The sequence below is a fragment of the Stegostoma tigrinum genome, chromosome 29 (genome assembly GCF_030684315.1).
Source record: "Stegostoma tigrinum isolate sSteTig4 chromosome 29, sSteTig4.hap1, whole genome shotgun sequence".
Taxonomy (NCBI): domain Eukaryota; kingdom Metazoa; phylum Chordata; class Chondrichthyes; order Orectolobiformes; family Stegostomatidae; genus Stegostoma; species Stegostoma tigrinum.
Genome location: NC_081382.1, coordinates 18650424 through 18667547, shown reverse-complemented (window position 1 = coordinate 18667547; position 17124 = coordinate 18650424). Strand labels below are relative to the sequence as shown.

The 17124-nt window shown below is 40.6% G+C and overlaps 1 long non-coding RNA gene across 6 annotated transcripts in view; it reads right to left on the bottom strand.

Annotated features, from left to right (window-relative positions):
* Nucleotides 1–17124, bottom strand: part of LOC125465479 (uncharacterized) — a 23961-nt gene extending 6837 nt beyond the window's left edge. The window contains exons 1-5 of one of the 6 annotated variants that reach the window (XR_007250258.2): nucleotides 16226–17124; nucleotides 12149–12484; nucleotides 10299–10364; nucleotides 6021–6072; nucleotides 1272–1366 (exon numbers count right to left, since the gene is read on the bottom strand). This is a non-coding gene — a long non-coding RNA (uncharacterized LOC125465479). Of the gene's footprint in view, nucleotides 1–1271; nucleotides 1367–6020; nucleotides 6073–10298; nucleotides 10365–11267; nucleotides 11341–12148; nucleotides 12485–16225 lie in introns of those variants that run through there. The other 5 variants (XR_007250256.2, XR_007250257.2, XR_007250259.2 and 2 more) reach the window with 5 other exon arrangements.

The window sequence follows — 17124 nt, the reverse complement described above, 5'->3', positions numbered from 1 at the left end:
ATGCAGTGCAATACATCAAATGTGCAGTTGGCACCTCTTAGCTGTTGGGCCTAACAGTTCATATTGCCCAAAACAATAACCTAACATATTCCAGATACTCCAGAAGCGGACTCACCAATATCCTGTACGTGTGAATAATTTATCTGTCAATGGTTGACAAAATTGTCAATTATTTCTTTCTCGGAACTGGCAACTTTCATCTTGCTCAGAAAATCACACTCTTTTCCCCCAAAAAAGTAGTTGAAAAGGAGAATAGATTCATGTTGAAATATACTAACTTTTAACTGAAAACCACATTCTTGCATATAGTACTGCCAATGTCTGTTTTATTCCATGATCTATGCTCAATCTGTCAATGGTTTACGTTTGACTTGTCCACATACTAAATGTTGGTGTATATGTTGATATTTGAAATCTCAGAACCTCTACAAAAACGGGTCAACTTTTATGTGAAATGTAAATGAAACAACAGTGTATGTCGTCACCATTTTGACTTGTCATTGACAGCTGATGCAGAGCATGTTGTAAATTCTGATACATGTTATGACATGCATAATAATCACCTGCTTCATTGCTTGTGCCCAGTTCCAAGGTACCAGTAATAGAACATGCATTTTCGGGCTAAGTAATAGTTGCTGACTACTAGTGCAAGTGTAGCATGTTGTGGTTAGAGAAACACGCAACTTATGGTGCTGGAGAAAATGAATTATCTTTCATACTGGATCCAGTTTTGATATTATTTGTTATCAGGCTTCTTCTCCCCTTTTGGAATTGCTTCCTGCTGTGCCGTTTCTTTTCTCTAACTCCTTGTTTGATTTCATTGTGGCATAACACCCTGAACTCGAACTCTGGACCACTGAATATGTTAGGTTATTGTTTTGGGCAATATGAACTGTTAGGCCCAACAGCTAAGAGGTGCCAACTGCACATTTGATGTATTGCACTGCATTTAACTTTCAACTTAAACTTAATGCTGTCTGAAGGATGAGGTAAGAAGTCCTAATGCATAATACTCCTTGCAAGCTGTGCCTTCCACTGAATTCTGAGCCAGTAAGATAAATGACCAGTGGTGCTGCTTGACAGACATGATCAGGACATGTAGGAACTGTTGGTGCTTCAAAGAGTGTCTTATGATTTTGGCATAGGCCTGAGAGCAGACAGGGCTGCAGTTTAATATTTCATATGGAAGGGAGACATATCTACAGAGTTGTACAGACAGACGGCTAAGTGTAACAGTTTATTTTGTTATATATTTGTACATTAGTACCTTCCAATAATTTACATTCAATAAATCATAGCATCACATTATTCTTTCTGCTGTATCGCATAATCGATGTGGAGTATCCTGGAAACAAATGGGCATTCTCTAAATTAAAAAGAAAAGATCATTTTAAAGGAAACTAGCTTTCATCAGAAGTAAAATATTTCAAAAAATAACTCTAAATAATTTTTTAATGGTGATTGCTGTCTGGAATTCACTGAGTGGTATCCATTGTCTTTAATGTGTAATACTATAAAGAAAGAATACATCTGTTTGTGTTAAACAGATATTCTTCTTCGTGGAGATCTTGTGCTTTACCTTGAATTAAAAGTTTGGTCACAAATAATTGATTTGGGTACAAGCCATTATGTATAATTCCTGTTTTTAATCTGACAATAGCCACTGAATAGATTAATCAAATTCAGTTCATTTCTCTGATGAGAATATTTAGCATGTGAATATCTTTTTAATTTGGAATTTTGTGTTTGTCTTTGCAATTAATTCTTGTTTTAGTTGGTAATTACAATCCAAATGACTACCATTTTGTGGGGTTGAAGACCAATGCTATAAATACTAAAAACTATGCCTAAATCTGTTGAATGAATAATGTCTAGCATAACTTTTCAAGTTCATAGAACCTGATTAAAAATGAATGCATGTCATGACATTTTGAGTCAATTAACTTCTTATTACAGTGAGTACACCAGTGAAGAGAATACTCTAACAAAACTATTTTTATGTGGGTACATTTTCTGTGTACAAGTTTAACTGCCGAAAGATTGATTCTGCTGTATCATGTTATCTACAATAATTTCGATCAATGAAAATATCCAATTTATCAGTTTTTTTTAAACAACAGGTTGACAAGTCTTGTATTTTGCCAGTATGATGTTTAAGAACAGAAGAATAACTGGCACAGTTAAGCAGCATTTGGTCCGATTACATATAAATATGCAGAAGATTGTGAATGGTGAATGATGAAAGGACAATAGAAGCACTTTAAGGTTGGTGTTTTAGTCTGGTGGTGGAGGGACATGAATTCAAGGTTGTATTTGGAGGTAGAAAGTCTGCACAGATGAGCAATAAAATGTCAGGTCGGACTCTTTCAGAACAGAATAAGGTCTCAGTTTTGGCATCTTTTTACGTTGACCATCATCGGACTTATTTTCTTAATGAATTTATTCAAATGGCTTTTCTGTTAAAATGGACTGAACATTAATAGAATCTGTAAGTGAACAGTCTTCTTTATCTCTGTCCATGTTAATGACCACAAGATTTTTTTAATTTCAAAAATATATATTTTTATTTTACCATAAGATATGAGTAGAAGTAGGCCATTCAACAAGGAAGAACACCACGGCACAGAAATGAGCCCTTCATCCCTACAAGCCTGTGCCAACACATTTTTCCCTTTCACACTAAAACTGCCTTTACTTACAGGATCCATATCCCTCTATTCCCTTCCTGTTCAGGTACTTATCCAAGTGCTTCTTGAATGCTGCTACTGTATCTGCTTCCACCACTACCTCTGGCAATGTGTTCAGACACTCGCCACCTTTTGTTTGAAAATCCTGCCTCACTCATCTCTTTTAAACTATGCCCCCAACCCCAACCACGCATCTTGAACCTGTGTCCCAAAGGAATTGACCCCCTTCACCCTGGGCAAAAGCCCTCACTTTCCACTCTATCCATGCCATTCACAATCTTATAAACCTCCTGCGTTCCAGTCAAATCAACTTCAGTCTATGCAATCTTTCTTCATAGCTAAAATCAGGGAACATCCTGTTAAACCTTTTCTGTACCCTCTCCAAAGCATCAACATCCTTCTCGCAGTGTGGAGACTGAATCTGTGTGCAATATTCCAAGTGTGCCCTAACTAAAGTTCTATAAAGCTGCAGTGTAACTTGCCTATGCTTAAACTCAATGCTCCCTCCAATGAAGACAAGCATGCCATAAGCCTTTTTTTTTACTACCTTTATCTACCTGCACTACCACCTTTAGTGATTTGTGGACCTGCTCACTCAAATCCCTCTGCATATTAATATTCCTAAGGGTTTTGCCTTTCACTGCATAATTTCCACCTGTACTTGACTTTCCAAAGTGCATCACCTTCACATTTGTCCAGATTAAAATCCATCTGCCCTCAAGTCTTGACAGCTAAAAGCTAGTTAGCATTCAAGACATTTCTACAACATTAAATGGATTACACAACTGTAATGTGTAATACTAAATAATACAAAAAACTTGCAGCTGCATATTTTCCACAATCTCAACACCCAAAATACTTTATAACCGATTAATTACTTTTGACATAATTTACAGGACGTGGTAGCCAACTTCTGTGCAGCCAGTTCTCACAATTACTGATGGAAATGTCACCCTGGGAGGGCGAGTTGAAATGGTTCACGACTGGGGGTGCAGTTGTTTGGTGTGAACCAAGCGTAGGTGTTTCACAAAGCGGTCCCCAAGCCTCTGCTTGGTTTCCCCAATGTAGAGGAGGCCACAACAGGAACAACGGATGCAGTGTACCACATTAGCAGATGTGCAGGTGAACATCTGCTTGATGTGGAAAGTCTTCTGGGATGGGGGTGAGGGGAAGGTGTGGGGGCAGGTGTAGAATATCCTGCAGTTGCAGGGAAAAGTGTCAGGTGTGGTGGGGCGGGAGAGGAGTGTGGAACGGACATGGGAGCCATGGAGAGAGTGGTCCCTCAGGGTGGGGAGGGAAAAATGTGTTTGGTCTTGGGCCTCCTGCAGTGCCACAATGATGCCACCTGAAGGTTGCAGGAACGGCATCTCATATTTTGCTTGGGAACCCTGCAGCCCAATGTATCGATGTGGACTTCTCAAGCTTCAAAATCTCCCCTACCCCACCGCATCCCAAAACCAGCCCAGCTCGCACCCACCTCCCTAACCTGTCCTCTCACCTCTCCACTCCTCCCACCCCATCTCCTACCTACTAGCCTCATCCCACCTCCTTGATCTGTCCGTCCTTCCTGGACTGACCTATCCCCTCCCTAACTCCCCACCTACACTCACCTTTACTGGCTCCAACCCTGCTTCCATGACCTGTCTGTCTCCTCTCCATCTATCTTCTCCTACTATCCATCTTCTATCCACCTCCCCTTTCTCCCTATTTATTTCAGAACCCCCTTCCCCTCCCCCATTTCTGAAGAAGGGTCTAGACCCGAAACATCAGCCTTTCCGCTCCTCTGATGCTGCTTGGCCTGCTGTGTTCATCTGGCTCTACACCTTGTCACACATTCTCCAGCATTGGCAGTTCCTACATCTCTGTCTTATGAGGAGTTGGTTCGGCCTGTACTCGTTGGAGTTCACAAGAACAAGACATAACCTTAATGAATTATACAAGACTGGGTGGATGTGCAGAAGTTGTTTCCCTATATGGGAGAGTGTAGGTCCAGAAGGCATAATCTCAGAATGAGGGGTCACCTATTTAAGGCACAGATGAGGAGGACTTTCTTCTCTCAGAGAATAGTGCATCAGGGAAATTCTTTACCTCAGAGGGTTGTTGAAGCTGGGTCATTAACTATATTCAAAGCTAAGATGGACAGATTTTAATCAATTATGGAATCAAGGGTTAGGGGGAAAAGGCAGGAAAGTAGGATTATCAGATTAGACATTATCTAATTGAATGACAGAGAAACCTCAATCGGTTGAATGGCCTTCTTCTACTCCCATGCCTTATGGTCACTGAACAGTGACGTGAACAGAGACAAAGAAGATATTTTATTCATAGATTCCAATGATGATCATTCCATTTCAACAGAAGTAAGTTACTCAGCCAATTACAATAGCCATTTGAATAATTTTATTGAGAAAATAAGTCAGCTGGTCAAAAAAGTGAAAAAAGGCCAAGGTAATTTTTTTTTCTGATCTAATGAAATATTTTTAAGTAGATTTATGTAAAACAATAAACCCTCCGTGAAGATATATGACTTTAATGAAATTATAATGTTATCACATATACCTGTTGACATTTGCAGGGTAAAATGTCAAATTTGAACTGAATGGAGCCAACATATTTAATAATGCCCTCTGTTATATCTTTAAGCCCAGTTCTTATCCTGTTGACATTTTCCTTTGTGAACACCGTTTTTAATGGAATACAATTGACTGTCCACAATGCTTTTAGTTGGTGCCAAGAGTAAACTCCAACATGTGTAGCTATATCCCTCACTGGTTTTGATATGTGGAGCAGCAATTGATAAAATTTAAACTCAGCAAAGTTGTGCATTGGGGTAATTGGTAAGCTGGGCAGCTTGGAGGCTCAGTGGTTAGCACCGCTGCCTCACTGTGCCAGGGTCCCAGGTGACTGTCTTTGTAGAGTTTGCACATTCTCCCCATGTCAGCATGGGTTTCTTTCGGGTGGTCCAGTTTCCTCCCACGGTCCAAAGATTTGCAGGTTAGGTGGATTGGCCATGGAAAATGTGGGGTTACAGGGATAGGGTAGGGGATTGGGTCTGTGTGGACTTGATGGAGTGATTGGCCTGCTTCCATGCTGTAGGGATTCTATGATTCTACTACAAAATTCATGTATTTCTTGAACTCAATTTCCCCCCTAAAGTGGATATTTTAGAGTTTTATGCCTACTTTGCCTGTGAAAAGTGTGACAATTTTCAACCTTCAATCACTGATACAATACCACCTAGTTATTTGTACTGACTATTTAAGACAAAAATAGTTGTAAACAGTTCCAAATTTTCAACAAAAGATGATTTACTTTGAATTAGTATTCACTTACATACTGTGCTCCTCTGTCAATTGCCACAATGGTGCAGAATATATCCAATTCACTGAAAATAGCAAAAGGTAGAACATGAAAGCATTCCAGGTAGAATAAATACCCTGAACTAGTCTAATCAGCTTCTGTAAAACCTCATTGAATTTATTCTTAAATGAAAGCAACATGAAATGTAAGCCAAGCTTCCAGATATAATAACTGTTTGTGAAACAGCCATAAAGCAGCACACCTAATAGCAACATGGTGTGAGGCTGCGATAGGGTTAGGGTTATGGTCTAGGCCCGAAACGTCAGCTTTTGTGCTCCCAAGATGCTGCTTGGCCTGCTGTGTTCATCCAGCTCCACACTTTGTTATCTTGGATTTTCCAGCATCTGCAGTTCCCATTATCACTCACATCTATAGCAACAGCTTGGACAAACAGTGTGATGATGCACCATTCCAAAATTTACAAAGCACTACTTGAGGTGAATCCCATTACACACTTTATTTATTCCCAACTACCTAGTACCAAAAACTCTTGATTCTTTTATCATCTTGTTGTATTTAGCTGTTGACAACTACATCAATCCCTATCTCCTCCTAGCAAATAATAAGTATTGTAAGGAGAACAATAACATGGGTCCCAGATTTTGCTTGGAAAGAAAGGATCGACATTTGATGTCATTACGCCTCTAAAACCGACAGCAAATTCTGGAGTTGACACGTGCAGCTAAATCCAGAAATTGGTGTCTGTGATGCTATGCTCTTTCAGATGGGTTCAAGCCACTAGATTGCAGCCAATAGGAAATATGAACTGCTGAAATCTTCCATTCTTATAATTTAGTCTTGCTGTTTAAAAACTGATGAAAGAGATGCAATCTAAATGTTGCCGGTATATTATATTTCACAATCATAATTACAGCGAAACATCTTCACTGGCTCAAAGAATAATTTTGGATTTGTTGCATGTCACATTTCTCCACCATATTTTCACTTTTTTTTTTGAAGTTTGATATGTGTACTTCACAAAAATAATCTCTCGTGTCAAAAATGTTTAAAATTAAAACAGAAAGCCGTCAGTGTTTGAATCTAATGTCAAGAGTTTGTGAGAAGAATTCTATCTAATCAGCTCATAGGCTTGTTCAGTAACATCACTGTTGCCTACTACATGAAGAACCCTTTGACTTAATGCTGGAAACAAATTGATATTGAGTAAGGGGAACAGGTACTCCAAGCTTCCTAGATCTTAGTGACAGCCTTCTTCACAGTAAGTAGCAAGAACTATGATCACAAAATGCAGCTAATGTGGAAAGTATGCTCCAAGTGAAAATTACCTATCGAGAGACTGCCAACCTATTCTGTTGATTAATAGTCCTGTATAATTGACCAGACAGATCTTTCAGGAGTTCAAGGGCTCAATAAATTTCCTCTGGGAGTTGTCCATAGTTGAAGTATACAGCTGTGGGCTTGGAGTCAGTCTAAAGCACTGTGCTTGGGGCAGCTACAGAAAATATGATGGAATAATTCTCTTCATCCATTCACAGCAATACACCCCCCAGTGTCAAAAGATGGTGGTAGCTGTAATAAAGCCAAACCAGCTACGATTACATTAATGAATCATCTGGTATGTTATATTTACTGCACATTGGCTCAATAATGCAAGTCATTAATAGTCCACAAAAAACTGGGTCATTATGCTAAAAGCAATGTAAAGTACTCTGATACTTTGAAAAGCAAAAGCAGCATAACTAAATGGTGACCCAAAACTTCTACCAGCTTGTTTATTTGCAAGGAGCTGCAGTAATGTTTCTGAGGATTTTATATATCACCTTTGAATATCTCAAGTATCATGCCAGGTAATACTCTCAAGCTTCTTCCCTAGTGTGAGCAAATTAACTGCAACTTGGGTGCTTGACGTCATCTAGTAGTCAGATAGCCCTTTGCAACTTTGACAGATAAGATGTCATGAGAGGACATGAAATTGCTGACTGATATGGAGTCATAGTGTCATAAAGCACAGAAACTGACTCTTTGGTCCAACTAGTCCATGCTGACCATAATCCCAACTTAAACTAGTTCTTCCTGGCTGCATTTGGCTCATATCCCTCCAAACATTTCTTATTCATGGACTTATCTAAATGTCTTTTAAGAGTTGTAACTGTGCCCACATCCACCACTTCCTTTAGAAGTTCATTCCATATAATAACCATGCTGTGTAAAACAAAAAAAAATTGCCCCTCGTCTTTTTTAAATCTTTCTCCTCTCACCTCAAAAATATGCCTCTACTCTTGAAACCTCTCACCCTAAGTAAAAGGATCTTGCCATTCACCTTATTTATACACCGCTCATGATTTTATAAACCACTCAATAAAGTCACCCTTCAATCTCCTACACTCCAGTAGAAAAAGTCCAGCCTCTCCCCATAACTCAAACCCTCCATTCCCAGCAACATCTTGGTAAATCTCTTCTGAACATGCTCCAGCTTAATAATACATTTCCTATAACAGGGCGACCAAAATTGGACGCAGAAATGCAGAGGAGGCCTCATGAACATCCTGTACAAACGAAACATAACATTTCAACTTCTATGCTCAAAGGTCTGAGCAATGAAAGCAAGTGTGCCAAATACCACCTTAACCACTCTACCTATGTGTGATGCAAACTTCAAAGAATTATGTACCTGAACCCCTAGGTCTCTCTGTTCTACCTAAATTGATAGGTCAAGTGATTTGGCGGGTGGGAGAATGAAGTTTTTCACTTTGGCAGGAAGAATTTTGAAAAAGACCGTATTACCTAAACTGAAAATGGTTGCAAAATTCTGAGGTGTAAAGGGATCTAAGTGGTGTAGTGCATGTGTCAAAAAATGTTAATATGCAGGTACAGAAAGTAATGGAATGCTATCCTTTATTATTTTGGAAATTGAACATTGAAGTCTTTTTAGAGCTTTGTGAGACCACATCTCTCATACTTGGTTTTATTCATGGAAGGGGGCAAGTGCTTTGGATGCAGTTCAGAGAAGGTTTCCAAGATTGATACCTGGAATGAGTGATATATGTTATGAGGAATACAGGGATAGACTGGGCTTATTTCCACGGGAATTTGGAAGCTTGAGGGGTGGTTTGCTTGCAGTGTACAAGATCCCAAATAGTCTTGAAAAGTAGAAATTATTTTTTATTGTGGATGAGATTCTGGAATTAGGGGGCAATGTTTTTAAAATTACATGGACAAATTTAGGGCAAAAATTAAGAGATTTTTTGTGTTGTAGAATTTTCTCTTTGCCTCAGAAGATGGTGGAGGTGGGATCATTGAATATTTTTAAGATGGAAGTAGATTGAGTCTGTTGAGTAATATAGTCTAAGGTAGTGGGAGCACACAGGAACGTGGAATTCAAATCACAACTAGATTAGCCATCATCTTATTGTGGGCCAAACCTGAATGGCCGCCTCCTTCAAATCCGTATGATTTTTAATAATTTGATGTCCTTCTTATAATATAATGAAAACTCAAAACTAATAATGCCCTGTATAGCTTGGATTGTTGTCTCACTATATGAATTGGCTCTGTTTAAGCCAACTCGGTTGGTGTGGAGAAAAGTTTAAGTTCTTTTTAGCACATGACTGTCCAATTAAAATGTAATTGACTGTCCTCACTGTAGGCAAGGAAGTACTGGTTACTTGGATGGCTTGTGCAAATGAAAGTGCAATTTTATTACTTCGCTAAACCTTAGAAACACATGAAGGCGTGACACCACTCGGGCTCCTGCGCATATGCACACACGTGAGCGCACACAAAGTTAATGGGGGATAGTTTCAATAACAAAAACAAGTCAGAATATATAGGTTAAAGTTATTTGGGTGTCCTTGAGGTACAAGGGTTTAATGAGGGTCTTTTCAGGCATTCTGTGGATGGATTTATTTTATTGTCTTTCTATAAAATATTAATTTCTAACAGATTTTCTGACCTACGTTGGATTCATGAACCTTGGCAAACCTATGTAGGTCAGGTTTTTCCAAAAGGTGTCACCATTTTAAGTCAGTGTTTTGGCCCCTTTTTAAAACCATCTTTAATCGGATGGTTGAATTCTGGTTCGAAAGTCCGCGTTTTATATAATTGAGATGTTAATCATATGCAGAGTTCTAATAACATAAATCAGAAATGAACTATTTGACTGGTTTTAAGCAGCGAAGATGAGTTTTAAGGTGTTTTTACTTTGCTGAAGTGTGTGGGCGTCCCAGGCTTGGCAGTAATTGTTGCCCAAACATAAATGCCTTTAAGAATGGTGATGAGCTGCATTTTTACCTGCTGCAGTTCCAGAGGTTAAGAGACACCCAGAGCGCTGTGAGAAGAATGTTTGAAGATTTTGACCTAGTGACATGAAGGAATGGCAAACCATCACAAATGGCATGAAAGGAGAAATTGGAATTTTTGCATGCATTGCCCTGCCAGAAACAGTAATGGAAGCAAAAACCATAATGATTTTAAGTAGAAGAATTGATACTTGTAAAAGAAAAGTTTAAATGAACATGCGACAAGAGGAGAATGGGCACATTACTCTGAGAATTTTCAAGCAGCCATCTACCTTGTCCTCTGTGGTTTATCCCAAATTATGAAATTCTTAGTTTTCTTTAATGTCTTCTAATGCTGAAGAATTTTCAACAATACTTTGCTATTCACTTTAAGTAAAAATTGCATACCAATGTTAGCAAGATTAAACATACACCAACATACACACTTTATATCTGTATGTCAATAAGTGTAGATGAGTACCATCAGGCCTGTTTATGTATGACCTATGGCTCAGTTGATTTGGTAAACTGGGTTTGTAAGCATTGATTAAGTGTTGGATAATGAGCAAGGTTATCAAAGGATGCAGCAGGATTTTGATCAGCTGGAAAGTTAGGGAATGAAATGGCAAAGTTTAATCCGGACAAGTATAAGGTGATGCATTTGGGGAGGTCAAGTTTGAGAGGGAAGTGTATAGTGAAAGGCAGGATCCTGAGGAGCATTGATATGGAGACAGATCTTGTGGTTAAAGTCCATAGCGCCCTGAAAGTCAAACATAAGTGGACAAGGTGGTAAAGAAGGCATACAGCATACTTGCTTTCATCGGTCGGGGCACTGAATATAAAAGTTGGCAAGTTGTGTTACAACTGTATAAGATTTTAGTCAGGCTACATTTGGAGTATTACGTGCAGTTCTGGTCACTGCACCGTAGGAAGGTTATGGAGGCTTTGGAGATGATGCAGAGAAGGTTTATCAGCATGTTACCTGGATTGGAGTGTATCAGCTATCGGGAGCAGTTGGACAAACTTCGATCCTTTCCACTAGGCTGAGAGGTAACCTGATAGAAGTATAAAAATGATGAGAGGCATGGAAAGGGTGGATAAGTCTGAGTCTCTTTCTCAGAATTGTGAGATCAAATACTAGGGGGTATGGGGCTACAGTGAGAGGGGAAGAGTTTAAAGGAGAGGTGCGAGCAAAGTTTTTTTCTACACAGAAAGTATTAGGTGCCTGGAATGCACTTCCATGGAGATGTTAGAAGCAGAAATGTGAGCAAAGTTTGAGTCATTGAGACAGATGAACATGAAGGGGATAGAGGGATATGGAACATGTACAGGCAGATGGGATTAGTTTAGAATAGCATTGTGGTCAGCACAGACATGGTAGGCTAAAGGGCCTATTCCTGTGCTGTGCTGTACTGTACTACGCTGTATCTATGTTCCTAAATTTTTGCAAAAAGGGGTACAGTCGTCGTCAGTATTTACACTGTAACTTGTTTGGAAGCAGCAATCGTATCTACTTCTGTGTTTGTCAGAAGCGTATATTAGGACTACTTTCTCTGGGAAATAGATTTACATTGAAAAATCACAGTGCTGCAATTCTGTGGTATGTTGCATGCATATCCGAAAGAAATGAAATATTGCAAGAACATAAATAAGGTGTCCAAAAATGAAACTGAGATAAACACATGCGCGATGGAACACAAGGTGAAAGTGTCAAAAAACATTTCTGCATAAGGAAAAGGCCAATAGGAGAGATGAAACTGAAGAAAATTTAAAGATGAAAAATTGAAGACAATAGTTGAAGATGAATTAGGAGGCGTTTTGATGCCGTGGGTTAGGTCCCTGCCCCGGTCAATGCGTACCTACCTATTAACCCGACTCTGCCTCGCCTGCCATTCAAACCATTTCTCCGTTTGTGTCTGTAATTTGTCTCCAATTTTGTGGTCTTCTACCTTAATTTCTGATGTAGAACTTTGTCCAATGCCTTCTGGAAGTCCGGCAGGTCCTGCTTGATCAGATGCTGCAGTGATGAATGCATGTCCATCTGACACAGAGTTCACCCCCAAGTGCCTGCGGACTAAGGGCTATTATGTGTGTCTGCTGCCCCTTTCTGACCCCTCCTCATTTTAAATCCGATCCCCACAGAGGTCTTGAAGCTTAAAATGTAGCCCAGTTGTGCTCCCGGTTGCCATGGAGACCGGCCTAAAGAAAACCAGCACAGAGCATTCTAACATTGAACAGTAAAATAAATACCGAGGGCATTATCAGAAAGAAAACAGTCTTGCAAATGTGGCTTCATTTCCCCAGGCCCGTGTTATTTTTTACATTTTTTTTTCATACGTAACTAATGTTTTTCAATAATAAAGGTTGAATTTCCTACTGATTAAAAATGTTTGCATCGAGTTCGCCTGAAAGATCTGGCTGGGAACAGCAAGGTGTTACAGCCACTTAGATGGACGAGCGAGTTGGGCTAATGAAATACAGAAATGCAGCGTGGCATAAAAAAGACCAGCCCCAATTCTTGAGGCTGCAGCAACGTTCGAGATATTTTTTCCCCGGCATTGTTTAACAGGATACTCCCTCTCGACTGAAACTCTGGGACTACAGCATCCCACCTATACAGTGCACGGTCTGTTCCTCCTCACTGCAATCTAAAGACGCTGCAATTGTCGTGATCATCTAACTCCATCTTCTCCAGAGACTTCCTAACTTCCTGGATTCCAGCTGTAGCTTCTTATCCCGCAATCTGGTGCAGTATAAGACCCCCACACTCTCACACAGCAGATCATATTGTGTAGCATGGTTTGTATTGTATTTCACTGGGAAATGTGAGTGCCCCTTCTTATTGTGCATAAGATCTCCGGGTTGAAGCTGTGCAGACGCGATGCTCTCTAAGGGGAGAGGGGAGGTGAAGGGGGTGGGCGGAGAAGAAGAGACCGTTCCTGGGAGCGCAGAGCTGGTGCAGGGTGAGGGGATGCAGTCTGAGAAGCTGTTGCCGGTGTCTGACCAGTCTCGCTGCAAGCTGGTCTTTGCAGCTTGTCCCCCTCTCCACCCAGGCACTCTGCATCAACCACCACCCCCACCCCCCCCAACCAAACCGAGTATCCAGTCTGGAATCGCCAACGGGCCAGAATGAAGCGGCGTTTCATTCTGCATTGCAGCTGCCCCCTAACATTCAGGGTTGATGGTAGACGAAGGGGGAAAGTATATATGAATGTCCGTTTATAATGCAGAATATTTCTGTGAACAGACAATGAAATGCAGACAAGTCCGCTCCTAGATTTATTTTTTTAGAGACAGTACCACGACGGTAATAGAATTCTTGTCAGCCTGCAGATTATTTGTCTGGCGATGTTTAAGATAGCGATCAGCAACTGGTTAGTTCTCCTTAGACGCTGCGCTTTACATGTATACTTGCTTAGTTAACCTCTGAACCTGTACAATTTTCATTTGCAATGATTTAACTAAATTAAGAAGTTTCCATTTAGTATTTCATTAACACCGACTCCTGTGCACCTCTTTGTGTTTGGGAAATGGACACAAAACGGTTTAACTTCAGGGAAATAATGTGAGTCCCCTCCTAGGAGCAGAGCCCGGAATCTGCTAACGCATCTTCATTTTCACTTACATTGAAGCAGGTTGGAATCCCAGTTATTCGGAGCCCCTCCTAATGTTGAATAAAAGTGAACAAAAGTGCTATTACATTAATAGCTCATAAATCGTAATTTCTTGCAGAATACTCTAATCTGAATGAAATATCTCTATTTGACAATAACCTGGTAGAATGAAATTATACCTTGCAAATTGGGGGCTCTTGTGTCTCAGACGTAATATAGGCCAGGATTACTGTCCCACCTGATCCACAGGTGTGTCATAACCTGTCTGGACAGGTTGACTAAAATATCTACAGCTTGCTCACGAAATTCAAGGCAGATCAAAATGAAATGTTCCATTTTGGTGAGATTGCAGATTACTTTGAAAATAAGAATCAAAACGGGATAGAGGAACAAAAGGATACAGATTTCGACATCAGTACAAAAGAAGCACAGTTTAATAGGACCATGAGAAAGGGAATCCAGGTATGGGTTTATTTCCAGAGTCAGGGAATTGAAACGTAAACGCTTGATGATAACCATGTGACAATCCTTCGAGAACCGTGCGCAGTTCTAAGCATCATTTATCATGGGTACGGTGAGGAGGATGCAATAAAATGCTCGTGGATGACACCAGAATTGAGATTACGCCTATTAAAGTTTTATTGAAAATAGGGGGTTGAAGAGTGACCTAATAAAAGTCTTTGGAATGATGGAAGGTTTTGATAGATTAGACACAGAGCATGCTTCCACCTAGAGGCCAACAATACAAGGGCATGGCCGAGAGATCTAACAGCGAAATCAGGAAATACTCCTTTATCCAGAGAGTGGCCAAAATGTGGAACTTGTCCTACCACAGAGGGTGTGGCTGTGGTGCATATTATGGGCCCACAGTCCACAAAAAGACTCTAGGCATTTTCCTCGATTGGAGAGAGTAAGAGACAATTGGTTATGAATGGCTTGAGGATAACCATGCCACAGGCATTAGGTCGAGTAAGGAGACAAGCGCTATCCCAGTGGGTATGGGAAGTGGTACAGTGTTTAAGCGGAAGTTAGGGATGAACATGGAGGTTCTGTGGTACAGTGAGTAATATCTCGACCTCAAGCCATAAGTTTCAGATTTGAGTCTGCTCCAGGTCCTGATGGCTGTGGAAGGTGCATTCAAACATCTGGCCGATAACGTGTAAATCTTTTCTATATATGGCATACAGCAAGAGCGGGAGAGTGTCCTGATCAGCAAAGAGTGTCCTGATCATTATTCATGTGGAGTGACCTGTTACGGCGGGTGGGGTGGCAAAGGTTTAGAAACAGACATGTCTATGTTTATTCTCCCTCATGAGAGTTTCCAAGAGAAATGCAAGGGGGAATTACATAAATTAATGATAGAATTAAACGAGGAAGGATGGCACAGGCTTGGATGAAACCAACATAAGCATTAATTGGACTGAATTCCTGCTTCTTTGCTTTATATCATATTATTTTACGTCAACATTCACTATCTTAAAATCTATTAAAGGCATTGAAGTAGAACCCCTCCATGTTGTCACTTTGGGGATTGATACATTCTCAAAATCTCATGTCGCCTCCATCCAGCTGAGATTATTGGGTCCCGCGGCTTTGTCCTGCTGTAACACCATCGGATAGGTAATGATTCCCAGTATTGCTGGGACCTAGATTGTCACCCGCAGTGTTGCAGAGCTGCAGAATGCAAACAGAACATTAAGTGAAACGGCCCGTTTCTGTGGCGCTTGTTTGCAAGGTGAGTCTGTGCAGGCAATGAACGCTCATTCCAGCCCTGGTGGTTCAATGGGATTGAAGTTTGTTTTTCCACAGCCTTTGTCAGAAATTGACAGGAGTGTTGCAAAGCTACAGCTTGAAGCTCTTCCTCGATTTAATTAAAGCCAGTGCGGCTCGACAGTTCCAGCTGTTTCTATGGAGACGGCGTGAGCCTTTCATCCCAGTTCAGGGATCACAACATGAATCAGCAAACAAGGTTACCAAACTCACCAGCAATCCAGTGGCACAGACAATTCCTTACACCCTTCTCCACCGGTACATACACATGCATACTTCTTACACATATATATTCAGGCGCACGCAGACAAACACATCCATAGTCCCAGCTGTTCGACATATAGATAAGCATACAGACGTACTCCCTGTGCACATGCACCATACAGATAAGTGTACATACATATACAGCCACAGACCCCGCTATCAGACATATAGGCACAACCATATACATACAGACACAAAGAGTCCACATGTATAGATTCACAGTGCACGCACAATCTCCATGAATATTTTACGTTGTGTGTGTTCCTGTAAATTTTCAGGAGTTTTAACTCACCTTCCCGCCCATATTTTATGTTCCGGCCATCGATTAAACGCCGTTCATGTCTATATTCGTCGATGGACACGTTCATTTATTAGACCTTGCAGCAAAACAAATTATGAAGCGGGTTATCGTTAAAGTTTAATTAGAAACACAATGGTTTATAACACACTGCATTTGTGGAACGGACACATCTAAGAGTTCTTTCCTCAACTAGAAATTTAAACGCTTCATTCCAGTGTTACAGAGGGATAGGTAACATTTAAACAGCTGGCCTTATTATTTGTACCCCGGAAACTCTTCCCTGACTTCAACTGTTAGAAAACGTGCACAACATTGAACATACGGTTTCTCCAGTACTTCCTGTGGGAATGATATGTTCTTATTGAAGGAATTATGCAGATCGAGCGCTTCCATTGTAACTGCAGCCTGCGTTCCCAGTGGCATTGTGTTGCTTGGTGTTTGTGTGTTCTGTGTAAGTCGGCGGTGCTCCTGATGATTTTCTCAGGCAGATATCCCCCAAGCATTAACATTTCTCTCCTTTCCCTCTCTGATGTAACTCAGCTCAGCCTGTGAGTCAGGGCAATCGCGAGATCCCAGGTACCTGCAGCCTCACTCCATGCCTTCCCTGTCAAATGCAGCAAATACTCAGCATCCCAGGATGGAGCCGGGGGTTCTCATCTTCCTGCTCTACGTGATGATTATCCACGAATTGGTTTGTGGCTGGATGGAGTATCAGAGGCAGGCGGCTAAACCCAAGAAACAAGCCCGTCCTGTCTGGTCTTCCAGGTGAGTCTTTTTGCCGAAACATTCTCCTCAAACAAGCAAACGTCTGCCTTGAGCTAAATCAAATTCTAAATGTTTAATTGAAATATTCAAAATATTGATTGATCAACTGAAGAAACAGAATCGTC